Genomic DNA, 15,028 nt, shown 5'->3' with positions numbered 1-15,028 from the left:
GCAGGAATGGAGGAGCAAGGGGCACTGTGCCCCCAGCTAGTATTAGCAGGGGAGTTCAATTGTCACCCATGCCCCTTCCTAAGAATGAATGATGGGAACTGGTCGGCTTGCCCGATTGTAGGGGGGTGGCACCTGAATCACACAAGGGAAGGAGGAGTGCTGAATAAGATCCTGGGCAGGCATGCCCGAACATATACCATGGAGTTGATTGGTGGGGAGGGCAATAGCACGTCACCCCTACTTTCAAAGGCAGGGCGAAGGGCACTATAATTGATTTTATTTTTGTTACACCCATGTTAAAGTGTCAGGTTACAAAGTTTGAGATAGAGGTTAGCATTTTCAGCGACTATAACCCGCTTCTCCTGTGCATCATAGATCCAAATGCGGTTCTTATATCACAACATAGGGGGGGGGCGGAGATTTGATTAAAGCCACTGACCAAGGTAGGAGACTAAGGTGGGTCAACACGGACAGTGAGGCATTTTACAGAATCTTACTGACGCAGGCCGAGTCCAATGTTTGGAAGTGTTTGGACTTGGAGGTTGAGGGGGCAGACCTGATCAAGGCATTTGAGGGAGCGGCCAAACAAATAGATGGCTTACTTAGGGGCAGGAAGATCAACAAGGAACACAGTGCACCAAGGTGGTTCGATCATGACTGCACCCTCGCCTTCGACTTCTTCAGGGCTGTAATCAAACAAAACATATCCCACAATCATTACACATATTACATATTAGTGGCTATAAGAGGTGGGACAGCACCAACCACCTTCCAGTAAGATAATAGCCTTCAGAGTGGAAAAGTTTGAGGTGAGAAAGAAAGTAGTAAAGCCACTCCAGTCATTGTAGTGGGAGACAACTGTAAAATTCGGTTGTGATATATTACCCATACCATGATTATTCTCTTGGTTGGGGGTCCTGACTTTTATCACATTTTGGGTGTATATCTAGACTGGAGTGGCTTTACTACTTTCTTTCTCACCTCAAACTTTTCCACTCTGCAGGCTATTATCTTACTGGAAGGTGGTTGGTGCTGTCCCACCTCTTATAGCCACTAATATGTAATATGTGTAATGATTGTGGGATATGTTTTGTTTGATTACAGCCCTGAAGAAGTCGAGGTATTATAGTGTACACGACGAAACACGTGTTGGCTGTTGTAATCCCTTGAACATCTGATGAAATAAAACTACAAGGACTTTTTACACTGGAAGTTTGACTTTTGACATTGTCTTTGGGAATTTGTACTTACAAATTCAACTCCTTAGGATTAGAGTTACTTGCCAGATATATATTTGAATTACACATGTGAACTGTGGGTGTGTGCTCAGAGGATATTGTATATGGTAGCAATGAGAACTGGAAAGTGTGAACCCACCCCAGATTACCTTTTCCTTGGGAAAAATAAAGGCGGGGATTGAGGGACTAACCCGCAATAAGGCGCCAGGACTTGATGGGATTCCACCAGATCTCCTCTTTAGACAGAAAGAACTCAGGGTGCCCATACTCACCAGAGTAATAAATACCGCAGTGAAAACAATGATGCCAATATCCTGGTCTACGGCCACAATAGTCCCCATATTTAAAAAGGGGACAGAAATATCCCTCAATGCTATAGGCCTATTTCATTAATTGATGTTACTGTGAAAGTGCTAGGTAGGGCCATTCTTAACCGATTGATTGATTGGGCGGAGGAACATAAGATCATTACGGATACCCAGTATGGGTTTAGGTACGGCCGCTCCACCACAGATCAATGGCTTAATTTATATCTCCTGGCAGCCAAGTACACCGTAGCCAGTGAGGGGACGGTGTACATGGCTTTCATGGACCTCACCGCGGGATTTGATCGAGTAAATCGGAAGACATTGTGGGGACTATTGGGGGCCTTGGGAGTTGACCCTGGTCTGGTAAATATATTACGGACACTGCATCAGAATACTTCTGCCCAGGTCAGATATGATAAGGAGGGAAAGGTCACAGACCAGTTCCCATGCTCAATGGGTGTGAGGCAGGGATGTATTTTGGCCCACTTCCTCTTTACTTTATATATAAATGGTTTGACCCAGGCGCTGGTAGCTCTAGGGGTGGACTGCCCGCAGATAGGTAGGAGAGGGATACCGGTGTTACTGTATGCAGATGACGCAGTACTCTTGGCCCGCACTGCGCGTGGACTGCAGCGCCTCATAGATGGCTTTGTCCATTTTATGGATAGCTTAGATTTGTCACCGAACCTCACCAAATCATATGTTATGGAGGTAGGGAAAGGACCATCCAGCAAAACTAAGTATACAATAGGCACACAGGGACTGGAAAAGGTCAAGTCATTTTCATATCTGGGGATCATGTTCGACAGTCGCCTTAGTTTTAAAGCCCTTGTGGAGGAGAAATGCAATAAACTAATTAACTCAACAGGGGCAACTATGAATTTTGCAAAGAGGCTAGGCCGATGGTCTCCGGAACAAATCCAGAACCTCTACAGTTCTGTAAGCTGTGCCAAAGTTTTATATGGGAGTGAGGTCTGGGGCTTTATAGACCCGCATAAGGTACAAATAGAAGGAAACAAATATTTGAGGCAGGTACTGAAAGTCCCACAAAGCATTTCCTCCTACATGGTTCATGAGGAACTGGGTATAACCCATCTGTGCGATAGGCTGCAATGGAAGCCCCTCACATGCTGGATTAAGGTATAGACAAACCCAGAGGCGGCGTTAAACCAACAAATAATATCAGACTGCATTGCACAAGCACAGGGTTACAATATTCCTTGGATTAGACACATCAAGGAAAACCTGTTAGCCATGGGTTGTGTTGAATATTTTACCCACCCGACTAAATTGCTATCTAAGGATAAGGGCCGTATTAAGTCAGAATTTTTAAACAGAGCCAAGTCAAATAGGGAAGCAAGAGAGCTGACTAAGCCATCAGTAAGAACTCATCAGTTAACAAAGTCGTGCCTGGGCGTGGAATTTGAATTTGAATTTGAATTTGAAGGGATTTGTATAGCGCTCGTACACCTGGCGGTTTCTTGGCGCTCACTGGCAACTGCTACTCAGTGTGTCGGAAAGGGGGAAAAGTTGAGCATTCAGGATGGGAAGGCTTGGGTGAAGAGGAAAGTCTTGAGGTTTCTACGAAAGAGGGGGTACTGGGTGCAGGTTCTGAGGGGTAATGGGAGGGAATTCCAGAAGGCTGGACCTGTGGTAGCAAATTTTGAACCACCCCACTTCTTCCGTTTGAAGCGGGGAACCAGGAGGAGATGGTGAGAAGAGGATCGGAGGTCTCGTGAGGGAGTATAGGATTGAATGGCCGAGTTAATGAAGGAAGGGGCGGAGCCTGTCCGGGCTTTAAAAATGGTGTAGCCGAGCTTGAATAAGACGCGTTGCCGGACAGGGAGCCAGTGAAGGGAAGAGAGAAGTGGGGTAACATGGTGTGATTTAGAAAGGTTAAAAACCAGCCGAGCAGCCTGGTTTTGAACAAGCTGGAGACGTCTCATGAGGTAGTTGGGCATGCCGTGGTAGAGGATATTGCCATAATCAAGGCGGGATGTTACCATGGCTAGAAGAATTAGTTTGAGCGCGTCTGGGGCAAAGAATCGAGAGACTCTGCGGATAGTCCTAATTGAAAGGAAGGCTGAAGAAACCACAGCAGAAACTTGAGAATGTAGGGAGAGTTGGTTATTGATTTTAAATCCAAGACTTTTGACAGAGGATACAGGAGTGGGAGGGGAACCTAGTGAGGGGGGGCCAGAAGGAGGAGGTCCAAGGGCTGGAGCAACCACCCGTCAGCACCAACTCCGTTTTATCGGGGTTGAGCTTCAGGTGGTTGAAGTTCATCCAGTCCTGGATGAAGGTCATAATGGACTGGACTGGACTGGACTGGAACCTTATTTGTGTCTTATTTACAATCCTCAAGACAGATTTCTCATGACCCGTTTCAGGCTAGATTTTTTACACCATACTTTGGCAGTTCCAGCAGGGTATACAAAGCATTTGGAGAGTAAGGGCTCCTGTGGCTGCGACCAACGGTCTCCACAGGATACGCTCCATTTGGTCCTACTATGCCCATTTTACGCTTACCCTAGGCGACTATTTTTAAAAGGTATTTTAAGGAAGGCCAAGTTCAAACAAGTTAAGGTGGTCCTACTGTTTCTGAAATTGTCAGTAGAACCTTTAAAAACTTTTCTGTGTAGTACATTTTCTAAGATTAGCGATGAAACTCAGAACCAGAAGAGGGGAGGAATAATGGTCCTGTGTGTTCAATATTTGCTCTGATTTCCACTATACTATGGATGAAACAATTTTAACCGGGTACCTTCTTGTCATTTCTATAAGATGATCCCTGTGCCGAATCATTTATATTTTATGTATTGTTGTTAAACAGGTTTTTAGTATGTTTTTTATAATGTATGAGATATTGTTTTTCAACACTGTACTTTTATGGTATTGCTTTATGCCGAATAAAGTATATTTTGAATTGAATTGATTGTGTTTTATTTTAACGAATGTACATAGCAGATATTGGTGCTTGCTTGTTTCACAGAAATTATCGGATACCTGCCTCGGAGAGCACTTCTTACAGACGAGTATGGGGTTATCATGTTGCTGCTACAAGCTCCTTACCTGTGTGAGTTATCGGGAATGATGCAGGGGGCAGACCAAACCAGCCACACATGGAGATCAATGACAAATACTGAAGAATTAACTGAGCTTCCAAGCTGGTGACCATTACTTAATTGACCTTGAAAATAAAAGACACGTTTTTAGTATCCTGGTGACTCATGACCATAAAAAACAAAGATTATAAATTCAATATTGTGTCAAATACTTAAAAAATGGAACTGGATGTGCTGAATCTGATGTTTTCCTAGGTCATGCGTGACACCTTACACCACTATTGCTTATGGGACTTGTAGTTTTGTTTTCCTCATTAAAAGGATGGGCTCTAAAGTCCCAGTGTTCTAAGCGATGTTGGTTAAAATCAGAGGCCTGAAGGAGGGTGAAGCATGACATGGCTCTGCTTAGCAGCGAGATGAATGACAGTTCCCCAGCCCTTCCATTCTTTGACAGACAGAGGCTCGTTGGCTGTTCATATTTTTTTGCAACGACAAAGAAACTTTTATTGTAGCTTCTGTCAACTGAAGAGATAAAACCCCTGGGCATGTTTAATTAACTACTGACAAACATGAACAATCAAGAACATGAGTTTCTGGAAAACTATCAAGCACCCAATCAGAATCAGCCGCCCTTCACACCCAAGAATTCTTGAGGCTTGGCTTTGGAGAGGATGAATTGCATGTGGTATAAGTAGTGGGGGTTGGTGCATAGGGGCGAATGGGGCTTAAATTAAATTCAGTCAGTCTGACTCTGACTGTCTTGGTTTTTTTCATCAAGGGATGGACGATGACGAGGGCACAGCAGGTCAGAGACCTCCTGCGCATGTGCTGGCCGGGCGAGGAATATTGCTCGCCCCGGAAGCACATGCGGAAAGAGTGATGTCACCATGAAGGGAGTGGCGTAATAAAGGGGAAAATGCCTGGTTTCAAATGGGTACAAGAGGGGGTGGTGATGGACGGAGCATCTGAACCAATCAAACACTCACACCCAGTCAACAGATCTGGGTTTAATCCATCACCGTTCTTTAGCCCACTCTGCCACCCCAGTTCAGACATGGCCATATGCAAATCAGTCTGACCCTGTGCCTCATGGGAACAGTCCTGCCCGAACTGCCAAGCCATGCCTTCCCTGGACCGGAAACAAGCTTCCTAGGACCGGTTTCTGGCATTTCAGCTGAACAAAGCGGTCCATCACCACCCCCTTTTGTACCGCTTTGTTCGCCATAAGTTGTCAGGTTTGCTCGGAGGTGAATCCCTTGCTCACTTTGCCAATGGATTCCAGCAAGCCTGGCTGAAGACGGCTGAAATGCCAGAAACCGGGTCCTAGGAAGCTTGTATCTGGAGCGGAGACACCCGTGAGCAGCAGGTTAACAGCAGCAGCGTGTGCGCACTTCTCTTCTGCTGCATTGGTTTCCTGCCCCGAGGAAAGGGATGGCTCACTTAATTTAACTACGGTAGATGAGGCTTCATTTTGCATATGTTATGCCACTTGATTGTTAAAAGAAAGAAATGAAATACCGCTATTTCAAATGTTGGCAGGTGTAGCTGTGGCGTTAAATGGGAGCCGTGTTGATGTGTCTGACTGTTTAGTATCTGTCTCCCATTCCATGTTTGCATTGAGTAAAAGACAGCTTGTTTCTGTTTACCAATCTATATACAAGCATTTGTAATGCAACAGGTCTCGCAATTACACGAGTTTAAGCTATTTGTATTGTAAATGACAATGCCTTTTATTTATGTTTTAAAAACGAATAAAAATTAAAAGGCATTGTTATTTGTAATGTCAATAGCTCAAACTTGTGTAAATGCGAGACCTATTGCAAATGATTGTTTTGTAGAAGCGCCCCATACTGCTCTTTCACTTTAATGGCGACTCACCCCTTTCTTTAGACACGGCTCGTCTAAGAAAAGGGGCCCGGCCAACATTAAAGTTAATGCGCTGCATGGGCGTTTTTACAAACAGGCATTTGCAATGCAATAGGTGTCGCATTTACGAAACTCTGGTATATGCGAGACCTATTGCATTGCAAATGCTAGTTTCAATTTACCATGAGCAATATCGACCTTTTTCAAACAAACTGTTTTCCATGTGCACCTTTTGCATTTTCGTGCTAAAGCAATACATATATTTTTGATAAAACAAAGAGGGTGGCACATAACTCAGTAGGCCACAGGTTGGTCATTTAGACTCAAATGTGCAAATGGCAGGTCAATACACATGTCCAGCGCTTACAAATCCAAGGGCGTGAACACACATCTTTCTGGAGGTTGGGGCAATGCACCAGTGAGAAAAGACCAGGTAGAATGTACTACTTTTCAGAGTTCTCCCATTAGAATCTAAATAATGTTGATAACTCTGCAGTGTAAACATCTTGTAGAGTTAAGCAATTAAAGGAAATAGGCCCCAGAGCTGTGAACTCTGTTACAACTAATGTGCTTGCACCATTTGCTTTGTGGAAACATCGAGCTGTAAGAAATAACACTAGAATCAGTTCCTATTGTAAACATTTTGTTACATTGAGCAGAAAAATGAGAAGACAGAATGCACTCAACTATACCTCGAACAAGAAGCCAGGTGCTTTGAAATTCCGTTTAACTGTATCCACTCTTCAAACACCCGCCATGGGGCCCCCTGAGCAACTAGAAACTGAGACACCTTGTCCCAGACCCACCTGGACACCCAGGGACCTGTCAATGGCGCCTGTGACAAACAACCTATCAGCGCGGGCTAGAGGCTTTGCATGAACTGCGCATGCGCTGGAGACAGACTCGGCTGAAGAGTGCCTATTGATTAACAACTGCGCATGCGCGGACAACTGACACTACGTTCCCACTGCGCAGCACCCGAGCGAGGATTACGGGGGTCTCAGACAACTGCGCGTGCGTGGCGGACAGACACTGCTCACAGGCTTAGTATTACCAGCTACGCACGCGTGGAGAATAGAGAGTACTCTCAGGCGTTATATTCACAGCACGAGAAGTCATCGAATGAAGTGCATTGGAAGAAATAAATATCAGAAATTCCTATATTTTGAACAACGAGAAGCTCTAAACATATTTTGAAAATAATGGGAAACGACTGTAATAAAAGGTCACTAACCTACAACCTCTTTCTAATATAACTAAATTTTTAAAGTAATTGCGGCAATGAAGACACCTGAGAAGGAAGTTTGATGGGGCTGAGAGACACTTGCTTAGCTTGACAAGACCTCACTCCTGGATCAACACTGTTCAGCAGACAAAAAGGAAGTTTTAGAGGCCAGTGCGTCAAGAAATATAGACGGGCCAGTTACTCTGAATCACTTTTGCAAATGTGCGCTCGGTACAATTATACAAATCTCAATCTCAGCTGCACGGAGAGTGTTATCATTGGTGCAGAAAAGAATGATGCTTCATTTCAACCGCGCTATTCTAAAACACAGACTCTTATTTCCTCTGCAAACTGCGTAATAATTAATTGCCCGTCAATTGTCAAGGTACGAAAATTGTGGCTAACATGAGGCTTTACCAACAAGCATTCACAATGCAATAGGTCTCGGGTGAATTAAGTTTGAGCTATTGGCATTGCTAAATATTGCACCTGCAACAAAAGTCTATAAATTGTAGGCCAAAAAAATGTGTATTTATTTTTGTAGCAATGGTGGCATGCTGCGCTTTAGATGAATATGTTTAAAAGTAAAATGCGCCATACTGCGATTGCTACAATAGTTAATTGTGGATGCGGTAACAATTGATGTGTGCACTGATGACTGGTGGTGTGTGTGCCTGTTGAAAGTGTGCACTGCCGGCTGGTGTTGTGTGTGCCTGGTGGAAGCGTGCACTGCCGGCTGGTGTTGTGTGTGCCTGGTGGAAGCGTCCACTGACGGCTGGTGGAGTGTGTGCCTGGTAAAAGCGTGCACTGACAGCTGGTGGTGTGTGTCTGATGAATGCATTCACTGACGAATGGTGGTGTGTGTGTGTGTGCTTGGTGAAAGCGTGCACTGACGGCTGGTGGTGTTTGTGCCCGGTGAAAGCGTGCACTGATGACTGATGGTGTCTGTGCTTTGTAAAAGTGTGCACTGACGGTGTGGTTCTGGTTGTGGTTGTGTGTGTGTGGTTGTATGTGTGGTTGTATTTGTTGTTGTATGTGTGGTTGTGTGTGTGGTTATGTGTGTGGTTGTGTGTGTGGTTGTGTGTGTATGTGTGGTTGTGTGTGTGTGGTGGTGTGTGGTTGTGTATGTGGCTGTGTGTGTGGTTGTGTGTGTGTGGCTGTGTGTGTGGGGCGGGTGAGGGTCAGATAAGCGTAATGTTGTCAGCTCTGAGGAGCACACAGTTTATGCTCATATTCTGAAGCATGTGCTTCCAGACTCCCTGCTCCCCCTTCATGGTCGGTCCAAGTTATACCTTGCACTGCTGTTAAGCCTCAATAAATCCCAGGCACACTTCCGCTTTGCATCTATCGCCACAGGGAAGAAGCAGTGTACCAGTACATTGATTAATTGGCCGGCTGATGAGACCCTCCTGTGAAATCTAAAGCATTTAATAAAATAACCCTCAAGTTAGCTCTTAAAGTGACCCTCACATTATATCCTCAAATTACCTATAGGTGAGATAATAAAGTGGCCCTCCGGCGAGACCCGAGAGTTAGCATTTGAGATCCACGGGTGATTATACCTGAGACGCCTTATACCTGAGACGCCAAAAGAAACTGCTGTGACATGTCCAGGAGCCACCTAAATTACCCAACTGTATTTACAACAAGCCATGTAAGGAATATCGCGAACAGATGTTTGTGACGGACCCTCGCGAAGTTTGCTTACTGTGCCTGGCGGCGGAGCATAATTCTAGGGCCTGCATCGACTGCGCTCAGTTGAATCTGAAGGTCATGCAGTTTGCTTACTGTGCCTGGCAGCGGAGCACAGTTCTAGGGCCTGCATCGACTGCACTCAGTTGAATCTGAAGATCATGCAGTTTGCTTACTGTGCCTGGCGGCAGAGCACAGTTCTAGGGCCTGCATCGACTGCGCTCAGTTGAATCTGAAGGTCATGCAGTTTGCTTACTGTGCCTGGCAGCGGAGCACAGTTCTAGGGCCTGCATCGACTGCGCTCAGTTGAATCTGAAGGTCATGCAGTTTGCTTACTGTGCCTGGCGGTAGAGCACAGTTCTAGGGCCTGCATCGACTGCACTCAGTTGAATCTGAAGGTCATGCAGTTTGCTACTGTGCCTGGCGGCGGAGCACAATTCTAGGGCCTGCATCGACTGCGCTCAGATGAATCTGAAGGTCATGCAGTTTGCTTACTGTGCCTGGCGGCGGAGCACAGTTCTAGGGCTGCATCGACTGTGCTCAGTTGAATCTGAAGGTCATGCAGTTTGCTTACTGTGCCTTGCGGCGGAGCACAGTTCTAGGGCTTGCATCGACTGCGCTCAGTTGAATCTGAAGGTCATGCAGTTTGCTTACTGTGCCTGGCGGCGGAGCACAGTTCTAGGGCTGCATCGACTGCGCTCAGTTGAATCTGAAGGTCATGCAGTTTGCTTACTGTGCCTGCCGTGGATTACCTCGTTCCTTGCCGGAAGAACTCAGAGAGTCCGCCTCCCACCATTCAAATCAGAAGCCACTGAAGTCATTTGCGGAGTACCACAAGGATCCTCACTCAGCCCCACCCTCTTCAACGTATACATGAACCCCCTTGCGGCCATCGCACGTCAACACAACCTCAACATCATCTCCTACGCTGACGACACTCAACTGATCCTCTCACTCACCAATGACCCTAACACAGCCAAAACCAACCTACATAAAGGAATGAGAGAAGTAGCCGAGTGGATGAAGCACAGCCGCTTGAAACTGAATTCCGACAAAACAGAAGTCCTTATCTTAGGTACCTCCCCCTCTGCCTGGGACGACTCGTGGTGGCCAGAATCCCTTGGAAAAGCACCCATCCCAACAGACCACGCACGAAACCTGGGCGTCATTCTGGACTCCTCACTCTCGATGACCAGACAAGTCAACGCAGTTTCATCATCTTGCTTCAACATTCTTCGCATGCTCAAAAAAAATTTCGCTGGATCCCCACTGAAACTAGAAAAACGGTCACCCACGCACTGGTTACAAGCCGTCTGGACTACGGAAACACCCAATACGCCGGTACCACCGCAAAACTTCAGAAAAAACTCCAACGCATCCAGAACGCCTCAGCCAGACTCATTCTTGACATTCCACGTAAAGAGCACATTTCTGGTCACCTGAAAAACCTCCACTGGCTCCCCATCAATAAGAGAATAACATTCCGCCTTCTAACCCACGCACACAAAGCACTTTACGAACTTGGACCCGAATGCCTCAACACACGACTTTCCTTCTACACCCCCTCCCGCCAGCTACGCTCCTCCCACCAAGCCCTTGCTGTTGTACCTCGCATCAACAAAACCACCATGGGAGGAAGATCCTTCTCCTACCTGGCGGCTAAAACCTGGAACTCACTTCCCACTCACCTTCGCCTCACTCAGAACCACCTAGCATTCAGAAAGCAACTTAAAACCTGGATTTTCGACAAGTAACTACCCACCCTTCTCCAAGCGCCTTGAGACCCTCTGGGTATGTAGCGCACTATATAAATCTCTGAATAGAATTGAATTGAATTTGCGGCGGAGCACAGTTCTAGGGCTGCATCGACTGCGCTCAGTTAAATCTGAAGGTCATGCAGTTTGCTTACTGTGCCTGGCGGCGGAGCACAGTTCTAGGGCTGCATCGACTGCGCTCAGTTGAATCTGAAGGTCATGCAGTTTGCTTACTGTGCCTGGCGGCGGAGCACAATTCTAGGGCCTGCATCGACTGCGCTCAGTTGAATCTGAAGGTCATGCAGGACTGTGAGGTGAAGTTCCATGTCACCAAATATTGGAACCCTTCACACCATGACATGTCGGAGCGTTGCGACACCCCCTACCGGTGCGCAGGAGTCCTGCAATAAAGTTTCCAGATCCAGGCTCACACTTGGGGAACATTCCTTCGGTGAGTAAACTGTGGGTAGAAGTATCCATCAGAAACAGGCCACGTTGATAACAGGAGAAATGACACCCGGTAACAGTGACTAAACAGACCGAGAAGAGAGGAGGCCGGAGACAAATAGGGGACTGACAGAGGCACAGAACAGATGTATGTAACATGGGAAAGGAGATTAAAGTCACCTGGGAGAGAGAGAGACTGGGCTAAGTGACAAAGAAGAGACTGTGAAACTAAGGGACACATAATCCAAAAGAACAGCTACACCAGGAGACCTACAATAGACGCAGAGAGACAGAAGGGGGTCAGAGAGAGGGAGATCATACCGCGGTGCAGAAGAGAACACAATGCGACATGGGACACACATGGAAAAAGAGACAAAGAAGAGACTGTGAAACTAAGGGACATATAATCCAAAAGAACAGCTACACCAGGAGACCTACAATAGACGCAGAGAGACAGAAGGGGGTCAGAGAGAGGGAGATCATACCGTGGTGCAGAAGAGAACACAATGCGACATGGGACACACATGGAAAAAGAGACAAAGAAGAGACTGAAACTAAGGGACACATAATCCAAAAGAACAGCTACACCAGGAGACCTACAATAGACGCAGAGAGACAGAAGGGGTCAGAGAGAGGGAGATCATACCGTGGTGCAGAAGAGAACACAATGCGACATGGGACACACATGGAAAAAGTAACGAAGAAGAAACCGGGACATCTTGGGGTACAGACTGGCAGAGAGTAGAGACACTCAGAATAGAGACATACCAGGGATCGGACACAGGGAATACAATCAGAGGAGCAGCAGAGGACAGACTATAACAGAACAGAGGCCCAAACCTGAAGACATCTTGACAGAAGCAGAGATTAGCACACACAGTGACAACATACTCCGGAAATAGAGAAATTAACAAACTAATCGGCAGGCCGGGGCCTCCAAGGCCAGTCGAATCTTCGCTCATGCCCTGGCCCAGGGAGGTCATATGCACCTGTGCACTTCAGTGCGGCTCATAAAGGACACTGGAGGGCTCTGCGCCTATACAGGGCACGGACCCAGGCAGATGTATTCACCTGTATGCAGCACATAAAGCACACGGGGCAATCACCCAGGCCCTGGCCCAGGGAGGTCATATGCACCTGTGCACTTCAGTGCGGCTAATAAAGGACACTGGATGGCTCGGCGCCTATACAGGGCACGGCAGAACACGGACCCAGGCAGATCTATGCACCTGTATGCAGCACATAAAGGACACAGGGCAATCACCCAGGCCCTGGGCCAGGGAGGGGATATGCACCTGTGCACTTCAGTGCGGCTCATAAAGGGCACTGGATGGCTCGGCTCCTATACAGGGCACGGCAGAACACGGACCCAGGCAGATCTATGCACCTGTAGGCAGCACATAAAGCACACGGGGCAATCACCCAGGCCCTGGCCCAGGGAGGGGATATGCACCTGTGCACTTCAGTGCAGGTCAAATGGCAATGGAGGGCTCGGAGCTCATACAGGGCACGGCAGAACAGAACACTACAAATGTAGTTTGAAAACAGTAATTTGTAAGCACTAACATGCATAATGTACAGCAAGATGTACTGCGTACCAATTCGTTGGTTAACTGTAACATCTTTTGTTGCAGCGCTTTCAAGTCGTAAGTGTAGTTTGCCGTGCATAAAACAAATTATTTCTCTCTCACACACACTTTTCATATATTTTGGATTCTGGAACTGTTGCCACATTCCTTTAACCATCTGCTGATATTTCGAATCAGTTTTCTCTGATTTTCTCACTGTTCACTGTGCTGCTACTTTTATGTATGTGTGTTGCACACACTCATGTCAGCCTCTGCTCCACCACTAACGTAGCTTCCTGCTGCGATGTCTGTTCATACTTTCGTTTTAGTGTTTTCTGGCACTTACCCTCAGGAGCCTGCAGCTGATTGTCATTTCACTTTCTGCTACATCATTTCCGTGTCTGCAGTGCTGATACTTTCCACTCTGTATTTATCCCATTTCAATGAAATTGATTATAATTAATTTCAATTCTGTGTATGTGGATAGCCTCCTGTCAGCATTTAATACACTTTTATTTCATTGTTTATTCCTGTTTTTATTTCAGTGTCTGCTGACACGGGTTATTCCACTTAATACCGCGGCGTTCACTTCAGTGTGCACTGACAACTTGCCGCCAGTGTCTGCAATCACTAAATATATATTTTTTTATATGTTGGATTGCTCGGTGTGCAATTTCTTAAAAGCGCTTCTTAAAACTCCGCGCAAACCCCGAGAAAAGGACTCTGGCTGAGGGTGTCCTATGTTGGCATTTAGGGGAAAGCAGTCGATTCTGTTAAGGGGCTAAGCTTAATTTGTAGTTCTGTGAACAGTTATTGTATGTTTTTATTCTGGTTATTATATTTCTATTCTGATTCTTCGTATGTGAAAAAAACTATTTGTATGTCACACTGCCTCTCAGATAATGGATAGGCCTGATTGTGTTGCATTCATTAAAAGTTGTTTTGCGTGAATGATAAATATTTGCTTCTGCGCGTGAGAGCGTGCCTTGAAGAAGCAGCTGTTGTGTTTCGAGGCACCCACGGTGGCCCGAAGGGGTAGGCCGTGAGTTCCTAACAGGATGTTGTTTGGACGGACTATCCTTGGCCCTAGTGACTGTGTGATCATAGTGTGGTCTGTGGGGCATGAGTGAGGCAGGGGCCCTTCACGAGAGGGTGAGTGTGTGATCATAGTGTGGTCTGTGGGGCATGAGTGAGTCAGGGGCCCTTCACGAGAGAGTGAGTGTGTGATCATAGTGTGGTCTGTAGGGCATGAGTGAGGCGGGGCCCTTCACGAGAGAGTGAGTGTGTGATCATAGTGTGGTCTGTGGGGCATGAGTGAGTCAGGGGCCCTTCACGAGAGGGTGAGTGTGTGATCATAGTGTGGTCTGTGGGGCATGAGTGAAGCGGGGCCCTCCACGAGAGAGTGAGTGTGTGATCATAGTGTGGTCTGTGGGGCATGAGTGAGGCGGGGGCCCTTCACAAGAGGGTGAGTGTGTGATCATAGTGCGGTCTGTGGTACATGAGTGAGGCGGGGCCCTTCACGAGAGGGTGAGTGTGTGATCATAGTGTGGTCTGTGGGGCATGAGTGAGGCAGGGGCCCTCCACGAGAGGGTGAGTGTGTGATCATAGTGTGGTCTGTAGGGCATGAGTGAGGCAGGGGCCCTTCACGAGAGGGTGAGTGTGTGATCATAGTGTGGTCTGTGGGGCATGAGTGAGGCAGGGGCCCTTTACGAGAGGGTGAGTGTGTGATCATAGTATGGTCTGTGGGGCATGAGTGAGGCAGGGGCCCTTTACGAGAGGGTGAGTGTGTGATCATAGTGTGGTCTGTAGGGGCATGAGTGAGGCGGGGGCCCTCCACGAGAGGGTGAGTGTGTGATCATAGTGTG

At 46.9% G+C, this 15,028-nt stretch overlaps 1 long non-coding RNA gene across 1 annotated transcript in view; it reads right to left on the bottom strand.

The window, feature by feature from the left end:
• Window positions 1–7,361, bottom strand: part of LOC147663272 (uncharacterized) — a 75,100-nt gene extending 67,739 nt beyond the window's left edge. Inside the window, exons 1-2 of the long non-coding RNA XR_015305360.1 lie at window positions 7,170–7,361; window positions 4,619–4,736 (exon numbers count right to left, since the gene is read on the bottom strand). This is a non-coding gene — a long non-coding RNA (uncharacterized LOC147663272). The remainder of the gene's footprint in view (window positions 1–4,618; window positions 4,737–7,169) is intronic.
• Window positions 7,362–15,028: the final 7,667 nt, after the last annotated feature.

This window comes from Lissotriton vulgaris, unplaced genomic scaffold (genome assembly GCF_964263255.1).
Source record: "Lissotriton vulgaris unplaced genomic scaffold, aLisVul1.2 SCAFFOLD_5150, whole genome shotgun sequence".
NCBI lineage: Eukaryota > Metazoa > Chordata > Amphibia > Caudata > Salamandridae > Lissotriton > Lissotriton vulgaris.
This window is presented reverse-complemented; position numbering and strand designations above follow the sequence as displayed.